Consider the following 13,759-nt stretch of genomic DNA (forward strand, 5'->3'; position numbering starts at 1 on the left):
TGTCTCTATTTGCTGTTGAAAACTCTGCTCTTGCTTCTGCAACAGGTCTATGAAGCGGGCTTCAGATCGCTGCTGGGCTTGTTGCTGAGCTTCCAGACTCTGCTGCAAAGTTGCATTTGTCTGCTGCTGGGCTGCAAGGCTCTTTTGTAAAGCTGCATTTGTTTGCTGCTGATTTGCATTTGTTTGCTGCTGATTTGCATTTGCTAGAGCCAGCTGTCTCAGTATCTCTTCCATGCTGGCCTTAAAAAAAACTGCCAAAATTCTCCACCAACTGTGAGGGGTTAGCTCGGCAGCGGGTGTGTGTGACCCCCTGGATGGGTTCACAACACAAAATTAGGCACAGCAGACAGCGTTGTAGGTGCAAAAAAACAAAAGATGCAGTTTATTTATGCTACATGCAGTGAAACATATAACAGCCAAACAAAAATAAAACATGAAAATAAATCCTGGTCAGCTTGACCTCTAAATACACACTTAGACTCCCTGTCTAACAACTGAGTGCAGCCTTGTGCTGCCCCCCAGTCCCTGTCTCTGTTGTAGGGGTTTGCCACACAGGCGTTAACTCACCGCACAGAACAGGTATCACACTCCCCAGTCTATACACACAAAACTGGTTGCAGGATGGAGCATCTCCCTAAGCATGCTGGGGTTTTTTGTAGAGGTCTTAATGAGCCCACTTACTTCAGCTGGGCTCATTAACTCTTCCCCTCTAGTTGTACAAGTCTGCGTAAAGCCTGAATCTAGGGCACACATATTTCTCATCCTGGATACAACCAGGTGACTTCACCTGCGTGCTGCCACAGTATCCATCACAATGCTTGCAATAGCAAGTGTGTAAGGGGGACTAATGTCCCATATACACGGTCAAACATTCCGACCACAAAATCCATCAGATTTTTTCTGACGGATTTTGGCCAAAACTTGTGTTGCATACACACAGTCACACAAAGTTGTCGGAAAATCTGATGGTTCGGAAAGAGGGGACGTACAAAACGTACAACGGGATTACATAGAGGCCAGTAGCCAATAGCTTTCGTCTCCAAATTTGTTCTGAGCTTGCATGGCACTTTGTGCTTCGGAATTCTCTACACATGATCGGAAAAAAGTCTGATCGGACTTTGTTGTCAGAAAATTTTAGATCCTGCTCTCAAACATTTTCCGTCGGAAATTCCGACTGAAAAAGTCTGATAGAGCCCATACACGATCGGATTTTCGACACCATAACCCGATCGGACTTTTTCCGTCTGAATTTCCGACCGTGCGTACAGGGCATAAGATTGGGCAGGTGCTGGTGCCAAACTGTGCAAGTCCCCGCCCCACTTCTCAGATAGAACAACTATGACCTGTTGTAGAGTTACACTATCCGACATCTTGTGTCATTTTCCTAGCTTGAGGCCCACTCATGAAATCCATGGCCTAAGGCCTTAATATTTGATAATAAAGGAATGTCCACACACATGTGTTTTGCACTCTTTGCTGTAACTTTTTCTGGCTCCAGCAGCTGTCAAAATACCCAAAGCCTCGATGTTTCGGCCACCGATTTTCCACACAACTCCTTCAACAAAAGTCAATTGTTCAATTGACTTTTGTCAAGCTGGGTGATGTCAACAGGGGAAAAAGCTGTGTGACCAGTAGACAAGTGCAGAAGGGAAAATTGTGTTTTGTTTAATTTCGGATAGATTTGTCATGTTATTAATTTAGTTCCCTTATGGAATTCGTTTAGTTTGGTTTTGGATTTCGTTTAGTTTTCGTTAAATATAGTTTAGTTTTAGTTAAAATTAGTTTAATTTATTAACTTTTTAACGCATTCCAGCTTTTTACAAAGAATTCAAATTTTGCGTAAGAATTATGCCACCCGCACCCTTAAAAAAATGATGTATTGTAAGGGGAACCCCACACCAAAATGTAAAAAAAAAAACTGATTCCATCCCACCTCCATGTGAATGGGTATAACATCGTACCCTTGCCCATTCACAAAAAAAGTGCTAAAGGGCCTGGTATGCTATTGCCGGCCTTGTTTTCTTTACATTCATTTGTCACACAGAATTTGAAACAAATTGCACATGTCTAGTCACCAGTGCCTAGGCTGAAGAATTGGAAGCCACATTCTGTGGTAAGGAACTTTTAATATTTATTACTAAGGTTTTTTCCTATGTATTCAGCTAGCAGGAGCAGTGACAAAGAATGATTCATTTTTAGTGGAAGGTCCTCTTGAAGAAGTTACAGCATGGAGCCACATGATGTGTGTTCCTTGCAGAGGCAAAAATCTACTGTAGGGATGTAATAATTACTCTAGGGCCATCTTTAAGGCAGGGAAAAAGGGGCAGCTGCCCTGGACCCTGCCATTACTGTGGGGCCCAAAGTAGCTGCCTCTTACTTTCCAACTATCCCAGTTTGAATTCCCTCATCCCTTGAGGTTTTAGTCCCATGCTGTGTCCTGATATCTCTGTGTGAAGTTCTGTTACAAATGCTGCCCAGCTCTGCCCTATTGTTGGGTACAGATGACTCACCTGCAGACCCTGTGTTTACATGTAAATACCAGCATTGATATGTAAATAGCAATGGACCAGCAGCATTCATATGTAAATATAGGTGGTATTCATATGTATATCATGCCCCCCGAGGTCATATCCACCATCACCTATACTGAATACTGCCCACTTGGGAGATAAGGGGGCATGCTTGAAAGTCCTGCCTACAACTGTGGTCATTAAGCCTACCATCAGCCTGTTCTGCAAAGGTAAGCAAATTAGTGGGGGTGGGGGGGTAGTGTGGGGTGTGCAGAGGTAGGCAGAGAAGGAATTACAGTTTGTGGTGCACAGGTGAGCAAGGAGAGGATGTATGGAGGTAAGGAAGGTAGGTGCAAAGATGAGCAGAGGAGGCAGGTAGAGTTAAAGGAGAGGGGTGGAATTAGAGTGGAGAGGATGTGGGAGGTTTGGGGTGCAGAGATTAGCGAGATTAGCATGGGTTTTAGGATGCAAAGGTGTACTGACATAAAGATGTAGATAAAGATGTAGGTAATGTGTAGGGCAGCCCATTCCCCATTCATTTCAATGGGCTGCTCTATGTGCTACAAATGTAGAAGAAAGTTCCTAACCCTTTTTCAAAATCACACGGTGCCAAGGCACATGTCAGCAGATGCCTGAGGGTGTCATTAACAATTAATGGCACTGCTTTGTATCTGCTAAAGGGCAACACGTTTCTGTGGTGTCAGGAAAGCGATCTTGCATGGGTTCCCGACACACATAAATGTGAACGCAGGCTAAATGTCTCAGTTACATTGGTGGTCAGTGTAAATATTCTCATGACATTGGTGCTTGGTGTAGAATCCTTTTATTCACACTAGCGGCCAGTGTGAACATCCCCCTTACATTGGTGGTCAGTATAAATCCCTCCTTACATTGTTGGTTACAGTGAATGCTTCTATTACGTTAGTGGTCAGTGTAAACCCCTATTACATTAGTGGTCAGTGTAAACCCTTATTACATTGGTGGCCAGTGTTGAAAATCCTCTTTATTTTGGTAGTCGGTAAAAAAAATCAGCATTGCCATTGATCACACCCTCCCCTCCCTCCTGCACTGCCACTGATCCCAGGAATCCTAGGATTCCTAGGAGTTTTCTGTCTACTAATGGGTCCCCTCACCTCCCCAGTCCATGATGTCCAGGCAGTGAGGAGATGATGTGCTGAAACCTCTAGCAACCAATCAGTAAGCAGCAATGATGTGCAGTAACCTCACCGTTAAAATAATCCTACCATTTAAATTATAGACTGATCATTTCTTTGTCAGTGGGTAAACGTACAAAATCAGCAGAGGATCAAATACTTTTTTCCCTAAGCCCGGGTTCACACATGTGCTTTGCGAATTTAAGCTCCGGTTTTGCTGCGAAGATAAAAATCAGTTGCTCAGAGTTGCTCTTGTTTTAGCTGTGGATTAGTGAGCAGGGAGGGGAGGAGGGAGGTGTAGTGAGGAGAAGGAGAGAATTTGTGTTTAGAATGGAATGCATCTGCGAATCAGATGCGTTCCCATAGAAGATAATGGGCTTGTAATTCGCACCGCAATGCCCAGAAAACACACACTTTTTTGTGCAATGCGCAAGTGTGAATGCAGGTGTGAACCAGATGCATTCAAATGAATGTATTTTAAAATGTCCCGTCAATTGGATGCGGGGTAAGGCGCATCTAATTCGCATAGGTGTGAACGGGGGCTCACTGTATATGAAAATGCAACAGAGAATCAAAGCAAATAAGAGCAAATCAACCATTCTGGTTTCTTGAATTTGTTTCCCAAATGTTAGATGATAACACCTTAATGGTCAAAATTAGCAACTTGGCCGTGTTTTAAGTGTAGCGCTGGTATTTTTAATACCAATGCTAGTGCATTTTTGTAAATGTAAGTTGTCTGAAGCTGCACTTTGGTTCAGACTAAGTATTCTAAATTCCTGGCTTCTGTACCAGTTTGGCTGGGTTGTGCTCATTCCACTTGACTGTGGGTGTCGCTGTCACCACCGGTAAGTGTTGGAAATGCAACAAATGTTTTGGGTACCTCTTTACTCAGAAACAGCATGGTGGGAGTGGTCTACCCACTGTGCATTCTGGGTAAGGGTACTTAAAGTGGTTGTATGGTCTTAATTTGAACTTTTACCTACAGGTAAGCCTATAATAAGGCTTACCTGTAGGTAAAAAAATAACTCCTAAACCTGTATGGTTTAGGAGACATTCCCCTGGCAATACGCCGCTGACTGCAGCAGCGCATGCGCACAGGGGATTCTTGGCTGGAAGCCCGGCAGACGCTGGACCCTGCCGGAAAGAAATCTCCTGTGCGCATGCGCGGGAGTGACGATATCGCTGCTTCGGCCACTCACAGCGCCGGAGCTACGATATCCGGAAGACACGCCGTTTCAGCTCCCTCAGCGTGTATCGGGTGAGATGTCAGGGGCTCGTTCTAAGGTAAGTAGCTCATTATGCCATTTGCCTTGCAGGTGTGAAAAAAAAACAAAAAACATGTCAGCGGGTTTACTACCGCTTTCAGGTACCGACGCCATATTTTTGGAGAGGTGGTGGTTCGTTTTCTCTGGACCTCGTGGCCCTCCTGGCCTGGAGGTGTGTGCTGCCTGATTCAATGTCTCAGGGCTGGCTGGCCTGAGGCTCCACAACTGAAGGGTAGGCCCAGAGGATCTGGGGCCTACTGATCCAGAGATGATCCTGTGCTGTGTTGCCTGTGGGGAGAAGCCAAGCAATTGGAGGATCCAGGGGAGGACTTTTCTGAGGAGAACCGAGCAATAAGGCTGGTACCTCATGGAGAAGCCTGGAGACTCAGTTGGAGAATGCATCCTGGGTCGTCTAGCACACAGTATCACCGTGGCAGAGGATTGCATAACAAGGTGGTTAATTTTATCAAGTCTGTGGCAGAGACTTTGTTTGAGTATCTCACCGGCTGCTAGGTCAGTGAGAGAGGCCTATGCGGTGATTGCTAGATCCAGATTGTGGGAATCGTTTGTCCTCTGGATCAAGGAAATACCTTTAACCCGCATAACTACAAAGGTACCTGAATTCCCCTTATCCTCTACCCCTCTATTGCAGAAGTGTGTTTTTGTTGAATAAACAGCCAGAGAAAAGGACTAAAAAAGTGTCGGAGGTAATATTCTTTAATCCACTCTACAACGGGACCCCTAAGACGGACACAGTGACAAGGTGAGGTAATGGTAAGCCCAACAAAAACCAGCAGCTCCTTCGGGGGTCAGTGCTACATAATATTTTCATAAAGCAGCCCCATATTTCTGGAGTCTGGAGTAGAGTACAGTATATATGAACCATCATCACAATGCAAAGATTAAACGCTACAGTGAGGCGACCGCCTTATACCGGTTACATGGGTGCAGCACTCATGTCTATGATAAGGGGTTAGTATGGTCATGACTGTGCATATTTTATCACATGATCTTATGACATGCTTTGTGTACTGTTGCAATACACTTTCTTTCAACTTTTTTCCCTGTGTATTTTTTCCTTTTGTCAAATATTTAACTAAGTGTAACAAGGGTCTGTTTTGATAACAATACCAGGTCTATGATAGTTACAAGCAGCTTCTGTAACCCTCAGGAAATATTTGAAGCCCACTGCACCCTTTATAACAACCAATGAAATGCATTTTGTTAAAATGGCAAAATGTTGTTGAACTCTTCTGATATTTCACACAATTTCAGGGAAATGAAAACTCTCTGTTGGAAATTAGAATGTGTTTATGCATGTTTTAAGACTCTCCTTTTTAAACAAATTTCAAGTATTGCTGTATCTTACTGCAGCTAAAACAGACCATCAACGTCTCTCTTCATTCTGATCAGTGGGAACATCAATTCATACATTTGTTCGCTTTTTAGTAAGGGGACCACAATGGGGGAGATTTACTAAAATTGGTGCACACAGAATTTGATGCAGTTGTGAACAGTAACCAATCAGCTTCCAACTTCAGCTTGTTCAATTAACCACTTGAGATCCGCGCTATAGCCAAATGACGGCTACAGCGCGGATCTCCTTTTCCGGGACTACGTCTATTGACGTCGTCCCGTGCACGAGCGGCCTGCGTGCCCCCTGAGGGGTGCACGCGGCGCGCTCTGTGATCGGCGAGTCCATGAGACTCGCCTGATCACCGATCCGTGCAAGGGGTCGATCCCGACCCCTTATCACGTGATCAGCTGTCAGCCAATGACAGCCGATCATGTGATATAACGGAGCCAAAAAAAAGCCGATCACCGGCGGCCGTGATCGGGACATCAGTCCCAATCACGGCCAGCCATGCTAGTGCCCACCTGCCCCCTGCCAGTGCCCACCTGCCCCCTGCAGTGCCACATGTATTAAAAGTAAGTGCCCCCCGTCAGTGCCACCCAGCAGTGCCCATAGTGCCACCCAGCAGTGCCCACAGTGCCACCCAGCAGTGCCACCCAGCAGTGCCACCCAGCAGTGCCACCCAGCAGTGCCCACAATCTGCCTCAAAGGTGCTGCACCCCAGTGCCACATATCCGTGCCCATCAGTGTCATCTACCAGTGCCCAGCAGTGCTGCCCATCAGTGCCCAGCAGTGCCACCTATCAGAGCCACCTATCAGTGCCACCTATCAGTGCCCATCAGTCCCATCTATCAGTGGTACCTATCAGTGCCCATCCGTGCCACCCATCCGTGCAACCCATCCATGCCACCCATCCGTGCCATCTTATCTGTGCCCATCTTTGCCCATCAGTGCCGCCTTATCTGTGCCCATTGGTGCCGCCTTATCTGTGCCTATTAGTGCCGCCTTAACTATGCCTATCAGTGCCCACCAGTGCAGCCTATCAGTGCCCACCAATGCAGCCTATCAGTGCCCACCAATGCAGCCTATCAGTGCCCACCAATGCAGCCCATCAGTGCCCACCAGTGCAGCCTATCAGTGCCGCCTAATCAGCGCACTTCAATGAAGGAGAAAAATGACCCGTTTGCAAAATTTTATAACAAACTATTAAACATGATTTTTTTTTTTTTTGCATCTTTTTTTGTTTGTTTAGCAAAAAATAAAACTCCGAGCTGTAACTAAATACCACAAAAAGAAAGCTCTATTTGTGGGAAAAAAATGATAAAAATTTCATTTGGGTACAGTGTTGTATGCCCGCGCTATTGTCATTCAAAGTGCGTCAGTGCTGAAAGTTGAAAATTGGTCTGGGACTGAGGGGGGTTTAAGTGCCCAGTAAGCAAGTGGTTAAGCTTTAACAATATACACATAAAATTGATGATCATTACCAGCAGCTTGGTATAATTGGTATAATTGGTTAATCATACACTTGACTGTAATCCTTCAAAATCCCTGACTTTGTGAAGTGTAAAAAGTGTAAAAAGTGTGCAAGTGTAAAAATTGATGCTGAACCAAAATGTGGTCACACCAAATATTGATTTGATTTAGATTTTTATTCTGTTCGCTCACTTTGTAAATTGATGAAAATAAACTATATACATATTATATATATATATATATATATATATATATATATATATATATATATATATATATATATATATATATATATATATATTTATGGTCAGAGCCCTCCGCTCTAAGAGATATGAAAGAACACATAAACACGTCACAAGACTAACAACATAAAATAGACCTGAATTGTGCCCTTGGTCTGCTGTAAGGTAAGCCCTGGGGAGCTGTGCGGTGAGCCTTGGTCTGCTGGGCGATATGCCAAGAGAAGGCCGCATACCTTAAGAAAGTGAATGGATGTTTCTGTAGAGAAACGTGTTTTAAGAGAAGTACTCTGAGAAGGGAAATGGGTGGGTGGGTACCTTGCACTGGAACCGACACAGACCGTTGTGGGTGGTCTGATTAAATACCCTCCAGGCTCCTCCCATAATTACGGGCCACCATACTGGCCCTCTTATTTATGGTCGGAGCCCTCCGCTCTAAGAGATATGAAAGAACACATAAACACGTCACAAGACTAACAACATAAAATATACCTGAATTGTGCCCTTGGTCTGCTGTAAGGTAAGCCCCGGTGAGCTGGGCGATGAGCCTTGGTCTGCTGGGTGATATGCCAAGAGAAGGCCGCAAAAGACTTGATTTAGGGAGGTAATTATTAATTTATGTACAAGACACTATGGGGCAAAGTTGCTGAAGGCTCAGGACATTTCCACTTGTGGATTGGAGATGTATCGAGTAAAGCAGGTGGATTCCCGCCTGCCCATCTTTGATTGCGTGGACTGGGACCCCGTTTCGTGAGGCTGCAGATACTGCTCCAATGCGAAAGAATGTCTAAGAAAATGACCAGGGTCCTGGCCTAATTTGCTCAAAAGGAAGCTGACGTGACTAATGAACTGGTTGCTGCCTGGGGTACTAATCAGGAACGGTAGTAATGGGCTGTCCTGCGAGGGATCAAACATATGGGCCAAAAATTGATCTAGGACGGACACAGGGCACCAGGCTTTGAGAGTTTGGAAAGGTTTGATGTCAACCCCTGGACCGGACTATTGTGTTTTGGACACCCTGAGGAGCAAGATGAAGTAAGTCTGATGGCGTGTGAGGTGGCGTCTACGTAACACTTTACAACTGGGATGGTGACAGTATTCACTGGGGCGTAAGAAGCTGTAGAAAGCCAGGTAGATGGCTGCTTGCACGACCAGGCTGAATTTAGCCAAAGGGGAATGTGACAGGATGAAAGACACATCTCGGAATATGGCGCTGGTGACGGGTAGCCGTTTGATACTGATTTGGGGTCATTGCCTGTGAATGCCACACAACATGGTCTTGACCGTATGGGCGGCAAACAAGACGGTTTGTTAGGATCTCATAAGGGGATGAAATACTGGATGTCAGCTGAGTGGGGTCTACGGTATTGTGTGACAATGCCAACTGTGTGTGGTGGCATAATATGAAGACCAGGATGTGATGGAGAACTCTTGGTATTGCTCTGGGGTTTGAGGCTAGTAACCTGACATGCAGTAGAACCTCTAGGCTGCACGGTAGGCGTTCAGGGTGTTGTGAGATGATGAAAGATTAATAAGGCAGGTAGCGTCATGAAGGTGTTGTTTGAATCCGAGGTTAGCTACGACCAGTGTGGGATAAGAGACATGGATGGGTCGGTTCCAGCAAAAAATAACGAAGCAAGGTTAACGGGTAGTGCGTCAGCTAGATTATTGCGTTTGTCTGGGATGTGGACGCATAGGATGTTAGATTGGTGCTGTGGGGATAGTGGCACCAGCCTGCGCAGGAAGGCCACGGTGGCCGGCTACTAGGACCTCCTTTATTCATAATGCTGGCTGTGGCTTGGTTGTCTGTGGCGAACGTCACTGTTTGTCCTGCCCAGTTGTTGCACCAGACTTGAGCTGCTGCGACAATGGGGTAGAGGTCGAACAAAGAGGGGGACTAACTGAACCCAGGAATCAAGAGGATTTCTGACGGCCATGGCCCTATAAACCCAAGTTGGCCAAAAATTGAGGCAAGGGTCTGTGGAGGCTGTGGTGACCATGACTACCCGAGATGAAGAGAGAGATGCTGAGGGAATACACATTGGCATGCCATTCCAATTTGTGAGAAATTCGACTCCCATGGGCAGATCTGCTATAGCTGGCACATCTTAATTTAAGGATTTAGTCAGGGTCTTTACCTGGAAGAGAAACACTAAAAGATGGGAGGTAAAGGATCCCCTTGAGTCTGGCTGCTGCCTTGGCTGAAAATGAGTGGTGATAGTCAAAGGATGGGCACCCTGCGTACTTGTGACCTGCTGCATGCAGATACGGGTCCAATTCTACCCTCCTGTTGGGGTTGCTCTGCCTAGCATGTCTCTGACTGTCCCCAAGGTCAGCACAAACTCTGTGACAGTGAGCTTGCGATTAAGTAAAGGGTCTCTGGCCTTCAGGATTACGGAGACATCTCCCCGCGAATATGACTTGTTCTAGGCCAAGTTGTGTACTGCTATGAGGAGGGATGCTAAGTTAACGTCGTTGTCATCCAAGATGTCCTCCTAGATGCCCTGATAGGACAAGGTGTGCAGGGAAGACAATGGTGCAGAAGTTGGGTGTATCTGTAAGTGAAGGTACGGGAATGACGGTGGTGACTGGAGCTGATAGGGGCACGGCTGGGCATACCTCCAGGCCTGCCACTTTGCTTGGACTTCGGCGACTGCTGTTTACAGTGTGGTTAACCAGGAGTGCAGCTGAGTAGTCGCAAAGAAGATAGACTGAAGTGGTGCCTGGAAGGGCTGCCACTGGCGGTGGGAACAGTAGCCTAAAGGCTTGGTTTCCTGGCTGCGGCAGGATAGGATTTACTCCTGCGACACCGTTCTGCTATGAGTTTTTTTTTTTGTTTTTTTTTTATTGGTCCAAGCTTTTGTGAGACTGTAAACCGCTGCTTGCTGAGCCCGTAAAGAGTGATGGCAGGGCTGAGGCAAAATCCTCACTGTCTGCCTGCGACATGGCGTCAACTAAAAGCAAGGGGGGGGGGGTGCGTATGTTTGAGGTAAGTTGCAAAGGTAGAAGGGGATAGTTGCGTTTGGGTAGATAAGATGAAAGGCGGAAGGAAACAAGAAGAATAGGACAAGGAACGACAGCCATAGTGACAGTTGGTTTGCGCTCGAGCGCTGTTGAGCGAGACTTTAGAAAACTCAAAAGAATGCGTGACAACTGAGGTGAGCCAGGAGGTGACTGGCTAGGTAACGATAGCTCAGGTGTCAGTCTGTGCTCGGCACAGACTAATGAACCAGAGCACCCCAGGGCGGACTGGGGTGGGTAGCTTAAGTCTGGTACTAAGTAGGAATGTTGCGATCTGTAGTTAATTGACGTGGGTTCGGTCTACTAATGCTTGCACTGCCAGCAAGTATGGAGATTAGGCGAACTTGTCTGCGTATTGAAGGCTTGTGCTTCGAAAACAGAGTGAAGTGCACAGAAGTATGTGACAGTTGCTAACGCCTCAAGAGCAGGTCAAATTCTGTATGTGAAGTAAAAATATGTAGTGAAAGAGTGTTTAAGAGAAAGGCGGAATCCCATTGAACTAAACACCTGACTTTATGCCCTGGTTGTGAAGTCGACTGGTTGGGGTCGAGAACTGAGTTGACCGGGAGCCTGTAGTAAGGTGACATGAGAATTTCGTTTTGACAAGGGGGATTGCAAAGAGGTGTTTGGGGCAAAGCTGGCCCCCTGGTGAAGATGCAAGCCCTCGACAATGTTTTTTTTTTTTTTTTTTTTTTTTTGGGAGATACTGTCCAAACCTGGCGCAGGGTGGACTAACTGGTGTTCTAACTGGCCTAAAAAGGGGAAAGCGACAGAGAAAACAATGAGCAGCCGTGTTGCTACTGGAGACGATGAGTGGCAGTTTGAGCCACTTGCTGAAATGCTTGCAGCGATTGCAAGGAAGCGGCCTTATTTGAATTATGAGGTGAGAATGAATGAATGGATGAATGAGGTGAGCAGCTATGTTGCTACTGGAGATGAGTGGCCGTATTGAGCTATTGCAGAGATGCTTGCAGCGATTGCAAGAAAGCAGCTTTATTTGTATCTATAAATTAAATTATAAGTGTGTAGGAAATGAGGAGAGCAGCCGTGTTGCTACTGGAGATGAGTGGCCGTATTGAGCCATTGCATGGATGCTTGCAGCAATTGCAAAGAGCTTTGTTAAAAGGCGAAAGAAAAGGTTATAGAGGAAATGTGATTATGTAGGAATGACCGTGCGCAACACTGAGCAAATTGGTGGAGAGAATTGTGTATGAACATGTATGGATAGACTGAGAAAGTCAAACGTAAGTACTGCTGAATTTGTACAGTCAATGTGACTAGTTTGAACTGGGTTATAGCTATGGAATAGTCTGCAAAAGATTTGACTCATTTGAGTTGGTGATGCAACAGGATTCGGCTGGGTTGTTAGAGTTGCGTTTGGCAAGGACTGGAATCGTTGCGCCGATGCTGTGACTAGACTCGAATCCTCTGTAGATGTGACTGAGAGGCTCGTATATGGGATCCGACCGTATCGCTGAGGATATGGCTGGGTTCGGATTGATTGAATTGTGATGGTGGTTGAAGGGGCTGGTGATTGCCAATGGTCCGAAACATAGAAGCGAAGTTGCGACTAGATTTGAATCGGCCGTAGATGCGAGGTGACTACAGGGCTCGTATGACAGATCTGCCCGTATTGCCGATGATATGGCTGGGTTTGAATCAAACTAAATAGTGATGGCGGTTTGAAGGGGCTTGTGATTGCCGAGGATCCGAAACATAGAAGCGAAGTTGCGACTAGTTTTGAATTGGCCATAGATGTGAGGTGACTACGGGGCTCGTATGACAGATCTGACCGTATTGCTGATGATATGGCTGGGTTCGAATCAACTAAATGGTGATGGCGGTTGAAGGGGCTTTGTGATTACCGAGGATCCGAAACATAGAAGCGAAGTTGCGACTAGATTCGAATCGGCCGTAAATGCGAGGTGAGGAAGGGGCTTGAGTGTCGGATTTGAGCGCATCGCCGTGAAGTGAATGGTTCGAGTAAACCCGCGTTGGGTAGAAAGCATGAAATACATGAAAGATGACATAGAAAGACTTACGGTGGCGTAAGTGTGACTTTTTGCAAAACAACATGATAAACAAACATGATAACGTAACTACTAGAGTTTAGAGGAGCGGTAATAACAAAGTCCTACCTACGACAGCGAGTGTGTAGCGGTCCAAGCGTGGGACAATCGATGAAGATATACGACCGATCTCGAAGGTACAACTACGTGGACACGCAGTGAGTTGGCAGAGTCAGCCTGTGCAATGCCTTTGACACGAATCAGCTTAAAAAATGTATGAGATGAATCTGATATAAATTGGCAGTAAGGAGTATCTGATACTAATTGGTTGTAGAGTGTATGCCATTCCTTACTGTGAAACCAAACACCTATCAACCACCCACCCCCCCCCCCCCTCCCCCCATGCTAGTCAAGTGCAGGAAAGACATCAGGTGGGTTTAATTACACCTCAATCAGCCACAGAAACCCATACAAACAATACATGTTTATCTCAAAAAAAGCATGAGAACAGTGAATCTTATAACCAGTGAAGCCTATAGCGAGTGATATTGGAGAACGACCGACAGCGACTCGGAGGCTTGGATCTATGAATGAATCGTATGTTTGGTAGAAGGAATTTACGAATGTACTATGCCTGTGCCGAAAGATGTCGGGACATGAGTGCCAACAACTCAGAGGTAGGTTTTGCGAAAGGGGTGCAGGATAGTAAGCATGATAAGCCGCAAGTTTGCACA

Source organism: Lithobates pipiens, unplaced genomic scaffold (assembly GCF_037356315.1).
Source record: "Lithobates pipiens isolate NorthernLeopardFrog02 unplaced genomic scaffold, aLitPip1_a1.2 Scaffold_10, whole genome shotgun sequence".
NCBI classification, from domain to species: domain Eukaryota; kingdom Metazoa; phylum Chordata; class Amphibia; order Anura; family Ranidae; genus Lithobates; species Lithobates pipiens.